This window comes from Octopus bimaculoides, chromosome 15, assembly GCF_046866305.1.
Source record: "Octopus bimaculoides isolate indiv1 chromosome 15, ASM4686630v1, whole genome shotgun sequence".
Classification (NCBI taxonomy): domain Eukaryota; kingdom Metazoa; phylum Mollusca; class Cephalopoda; order Octopoda; family Octopodidae; genus Octopus; species Octopus bimaculoides.
In genome coordinates this window covers 51,836,557-51,842,825 of record NC_142942.1, presented here as the reverse complement: position 1 = coordinate 51,842,825, position 6,269 = coordinate 51,836,557, and the positions used below count along the sequence as shown (strand labels likewise).

At 33.6% G+C, this 6,269-nt stretch overlaps 1 protein-coding gene across 2 annotated transcripts in view; it reads left to right on the top strand.

Annotated features, from left to right (window-relative positions):
* The first annotated feature begins 4,248 nt into the window (after nucleotides 1-4,248).
* Nucleotides 4,249-6,269, top strand: part of LOC106870813 (ubiquitin carboxyl-terminal hydrolase 3) — a 78,033-nt gene continuing 76,012 nt past the window's right edge. The window contains exon 1 of one of the 2 annotated variants that reach the window (XM_089363969.1): nucleotides 4,249-4,346. The gene's annotated coding sequence lies outside the window, so the exon portion shown is untranslated. The remainder of the gene's footprint in view (nucleotides 4,347-6,269) is intronic. The other variant, XM_089363966.1, reaches the window with a different exon arrangement.

Genomic DNA, 6,269 nt, shown 5'->3' with positions numbered 1-6,269 from the left:
TATATATATTGTATGATAATTATGCATTGATGTTATACATGTGATCAAAAAAAAAAATACCCTCTCCTTCTGTTATCCTTTCTAGGTCATTTAACACTTACACCATCTCTAAAGGCAACCACTTTGTTGAAGTAATGGATTAACTTGCAACTTGCATGTTAGTCCAGTCACCTCCTCTGAAGATATGAAACAAAGTGAAAAAAACAAAGGTGGGAGAAGATGAGATAAATATTGTTCATTGGCAACTTTATTCAAGAGGCAGCTGATACATGAATGCTCATCCTGCTAAAATTCACAAATCACATCCTATTGTCTTAAATTAAGGTTATATTCAACAATGTAATTCCTGATATACAAACAAAGCGTTTATCATGAATAGAATACTTTTTACCATAGTTTTGTTCAATTATTACTGATATGGGAATGCACAAGAACAACAAAGTTTATTTTGAGCCAATGTCATATGACCAGTTAGATATAGCTGCCAAATTTCACTCGGATTATAATCTACTATCTTTTATTTGGAAACAGTACACTGGAAAATGTAGTTCCAAATACACAAACAGATACCTGCAGCCACACACATGTGCGTGTGTGTGCAAAGAATACATATATCCGTATTGTATTATTCCCAACTGAAGACCACTTGGAGGGCAGCGATTCTGATATGCCATGTACTAGCAACTATTAATATACTATACATCTTGTAGTTACTAACGACTGGGCTGTTGCTGTTAAGTCTGGTTTGGTGTGTATATATATATATATATATATATATATATATATATATATATAACTAACCTGTCTTGTTTCAGTTCAGCTCTGATTAAGTTAATACTTTGATCAAAGTCCAACCATAACCTGCCTACCAAACATCAGGGGCTTTATTGTACAGTGTGCCATTTTTTAAGACAGTAGAGTTAGATTTGTAGATAGTATGGCTGCTATTTCTTGCAGGTCAAACAACCCATATAGAGGCTCCTTGTAGCCTTGTCCATCTTGTTTTCATTGTCCTCAACAAAATAGTCATTAAAATCCATGATGCCTATTCTTAAGTTGTTAAGGGGATGGTTGGAAAGTTGTTGCCACTATACTCGTTTAGCCCAGGTGAGCTCTGAGAGTGCAGACTTAATGATCAAAGGAGTATCTGTCATGATCATCTAGTCTTTATTTCAAGGCAGAATGACATATATCTAGGGCCATGTTATTCAATGTGTCCTTCCATTTTTTAAGACAGTAGAGTATGATCTGAAGATTTGACTGCTATTTGCAGCACATTAGTCAATTATATATATATGTAGTCCCTTGTTGGCTCGACATCTGAGATGGTTGAATAATTAACTTAGAAGATTATCCTGTTTCATTAGCTCATGAAGTGTCAAGATAGAGAAGGCTGCTTAATGCTGGGTCGTGTATTTAGTTTTGTAATTCACAAATCTGACTTTTTAAGTCACTGTTGCCAACTTTTTCATTCCACTTAGTCAAATAATTACCTTTGATAAATTTAAAATAGATTCCTTTATTATGATGCCTTGCATTGCAAAACTGGCCATGTGCCTTGTCTCAAAAATATACTCTTATAAGGCAAACCAATAAGGAAGTTCTCTAAACCAGTGGGTGTCAAACGTATGGCTCATGGGCCAGATCTAGTTTGCAATTTAGTCTGTCTCTGAAATTTTTTTTCTTCAAATATTCTGTAAAATATCACTACTATGCATTTAGATTCAGAGCCTGACTAGAGTTTTGATTAACACTAATTCTAATTAGTCAAATGAGTGCATCTTAGAGAATCTTTTGTTATCTCAACCAATAAAAAAGCTTATGAATCATATAGTAAAAGATGTGACTTTCTTCATTAGTTTGACTATAAATACTGAGCCAAACAGAAGTATTTTCTTTTTCAAATTTACGCACATTTGTCCAAATGGATTCTGGTCATATGAGTGACATTGAAATAGTACATGCTTTCTGTCCATCATTGGTCTTCTCAAGAACTGTATGCATTCATTTGGAAAATTTCTATCTCATTCTCACTACAAGGACTCTTAACAGAACTACACACACACACACATATATATAAGTGGATGAGTTTTTCCCACACATCTCTGCACACAAACTTTACGCTAACATCTCATGTTCTTTCCTTTCTATGTTGTTAATAAAGTTGTTATAATATTTATTGACCCCTTTCTCCGTTTACTTTGGCCTATATTATTGATAGGGATTAAAGGGATAACCGTTCAGACCTAGCTTTTGAGATTTTAATTTATGCTTCAATCTGGTTTACAAAGCCAAACAAGTTTGACACCCTTGTTCTACTTGATCGTTCAATCTACTAGAAATAACAGCCAACTGTTTTGAAATGAGAGAAAAAAAAAGGCACACATGGATAATGAAGTTCCAGATATAGAATACCAGAGAAAGAAATAGTATGAACAGTCATGGTTAGAACGCCTTTGATTATAGGTCTGTTCAGTCAGGAATAATGAATTCGTATTTTGCAGTTGTTAATTATGCTACACAAAAGCAATTTCTAATCATTTGGCTATATTTAACATGTCTTGCGTCATTTTAAGAAAGAATGTCACTCTCATCAACTTAACATTGACACCAATTTGAACTGGGGTTTGAATAAATTACTCAATACACATATTGCAGTGATAGTAGTCGATCCATTTCATTATAACCTCTGATGTCAATTTGTACCCATAGTCATCCCATACAGCTAATGATGCATGAAATCGATGACTTGCACAATGGATAGTTTACCTGGGGAAATTATGTCTGGTTATAATGAAAATTTATTTCGGCATGGTTGTTTTTATTTTTATTTTTTTTATACACATCCAAGGGTATCCGTTCTACAAGACACAGGTCTTCAGTATGTTTCATATCTTCATTACAACTAAGACAAAAATCGAATACGATGAAGGTCACGAGTTTGAAGAGTAATAATTTGTTAATTGTTCTAACTCTCGTATTAACACCGGATACCTTTTATGAACGTTAATTAAAGGTGAAATTGCAAAATATTTCGCAGATTTGATAAGAGATGATGAAAATATGAAACCAATTGCAGCGTGGAAGGTGTTTATAAGCCGTTTAAGAAACACACAAATATGAAAGAAATCCAGAAATGACAAAACATAGTTTTCATTTTGGTGCTTTTTTTTTTTAATCGATAGAGTTCTCTCCCTTAGACATATAACATCGTAGTGGAAAATGATTTCAATATGGTTATTAATTTGTATCTTGAGTTACGCACATCAGCGTTGGCACACTTTTTTTTCTCTTTTAGCTTTCCATTTCTAGAATCTAAGTCTTTGGTCCATAAAAGATTTGTGGCGAATGAAAGAAATCTGCTAACCAGACATATATACGCGCGCGCATGCACACACACCCACAGTACTAATGGTCATTTGGCTTACGAACGCCCAACATGCTTGAAATAGCTGTAATAATTATAACCACAATACTCTATTATATACATACGTTTGTGGTATATAATACAGTACATCTCTCGCTCCCTCTGTGTCCTTTTCTTTCATTTCTCCTGATGAAGAACTAAAGTCCGAAATGTTATGACTGGCTTTCTCCGTCGAAGCGTTAAATACCACCTGTCGAATCTTGTTATTCCTGTGTAGGTCATTTTAATGTTTCTTGTCTTTACCCTATGTTTGTAAATCTGATGACCTAGCATGCTAGAAATAGCAGTAAAACACCTACATACACAAGTACAACATACGACATAATCTTATATATATGCATGAGTTAGCCTGAAAGATTGTAAAAATAGGGTCATTTTCTATCTTCTGATTATAGATATCACACTTTAATCTGCAATCTCAGAGAAGTGGGAGAGACGATAAAATAAAGGACGAGAAAAGTATCAATAATTTATCTTCAAAGTGGAAATTTCTGATTCGCAAAATTAAATTTGAGAATTTAGATTATAGCTAGCAGGGGAGATAACTCTGATAATACTTACGCCTTGAATTTACCTCCCACTGAACCTGGAACCTTGTGGTTGAGGAGCAAACTTCTTACTACAGAGTTACGCGTGAAAAAGCGTTATTTCATATAACACCCCAAAAAGCATTATTTTCAACAATGTTAGCAAATAAGTTAACTAATTAGTGTTGAAAAAGATGCTAATGAAAAAAAAATTAGCGTTGAAAAATGTAAAAATTAAAAAAGTTCGATTTTTTTTGTTAAACAAGCATCGTCTGCTCTTTATTCTTTTAACTTGCATTTGCGCACGCGCAAATGAAACGGACGAGTTCGGAAATGTACAAAATATAACTTGCTTCACCTGAATGATCGAAACGAATTGTTAAACGCATAGGGTATTATAAATTTTTGTTCTCATGTTTCAACGTCATTAAGTTATTAAGAAAACATCTCCGAAAATAAGATATGTATTTTAAATTGCCACACTTCGGCATTAGTCAACAAATACTTTCGACTTTTATATAATTGTCTAGAAAGACAAACATCTGCCTTCATTAATTTCTCTTCCGAAAAGATTCTAACACTTTCGCTTCTTTTTCGAAATGAGATGACACGTTATTTGTTTTTTAAGATATGTCTTATTTCCTACGATTCTACCTTAATAAATTAACTACACAATACTGTTTCCAACAAATTTATTTAATAACAACATACTTTAAAGCATTTGTTTATTCGTTTCGGTCCTTCATCATAAACTATTTTTGTACATTTCCCATTATTGTCGATGGGGAGGGATGTATAAAAACATCTTGGTACATTCAAAATACTGAAACGAAAACCAAATATTAACTTTTTTTGTGTTTTCTTTGCTCTTTTAGAAAACTGCAGCTTTTCGAAATTTATACATTATTACACCTTTTATATTTTTTCATTTTAAAATTTTGTTTGCAATTAAATACTTACGAGTTACCTTGTTGATACACGTGCTTTTAAAATGGAAGAACTTTTTTTCTCTCCCAGAAACTAAAAAAAAAAAAACCCCACTAGTAAAGAACATACATGTATGTGTATATATACATACACACACACACATGTACATCTGTTAATATGTATGTAAATTATTGCAAGCTAACTTGGGAGCAACTCCGGATTAAGTAGTTAATACATGCTGGGTGAGGGAAGTGGTAGCTATTGCCTTGATTTATTAATTTTTGTATTTTTAACCCCCCCCCCCCAACACAAACAAAATTTCAAACTTCTTTATGAGTTTGCACCTCACTCTTCCATAACTACTTCATTTCTAATGTAAAACTTTTCAAAATTTAATATTAATCTATCCTTCTTAAACTGTAAAACGGGGAAGCCTCTCAATGATCGCTTAGCTTACTAGATATAGCAACCAAATTTTCCTCAGACCATGCTGTACTGTTTTAAAATGACACACAGGATATTGTAGCCCTAGGTATATTATGCCAGGTGGTTGTTTTCAGTCAGAGCTGATCTGGAGTTAAACAGAAACGTGCCGACTTAATCCTTCATGTCTGTATATATATATATATATATATGACTTTAAAGCATTATTATGGTAACTCTTCGGATCATTAGCCTCATCTTTTGAGTAAATCTATTTTAAAGATGTAAAAAACGTCAAAGTAAAATGAACAATTACCCCTACGAAAATGACTAAATAAGCGGAGGGAGGAAAAGAATGGACCCAAGAAGCAGAGAACTAAACCTGGCACATTGGATGTCCTATAATCGTGACGATATAAGTATCGGAAGTACCACAGAAGAGAGCGGCATGAGGGTCATTGGATGTTCGGTGACTCTGAAATTGTTAATCGACGGTGCGAGATACATTAAAACTAGTTTCGTGTCTCACTCAAATAACTTCGCATATTTTAAAATGAAATTTTGTAGATACGTTTCCGAGGGTGTAGATTACGATTATGTTGATAAAATTTAGCTTCTAAAAAAAGGAAAAAAATGGGGAGAAGGGGTTCTGATCATTCCCCCCCCCCATCCCCTTAACTTTGTCACCACCAATTTCCGTAATTTTAGCATTATCCAGATTTATATGCTTGAGATAACAACATTACGTAATGTACCCTCTTGGAAATGTATTTCTGCAAAATATCTATTTTGAAGAGAGTAACAAGGAAAGTCGGAGGTGGGTAGAAAATGATCCGAAACTGACTCCATCCCACCCCAAATAAATACATTTTTTTTTTTCAAATGTCAGCATAATCGTTATCCACACACAGGAAAACGTATCTCGACAAAATTTCATTGCAAGATATGCATCTTAGAGAAAATCA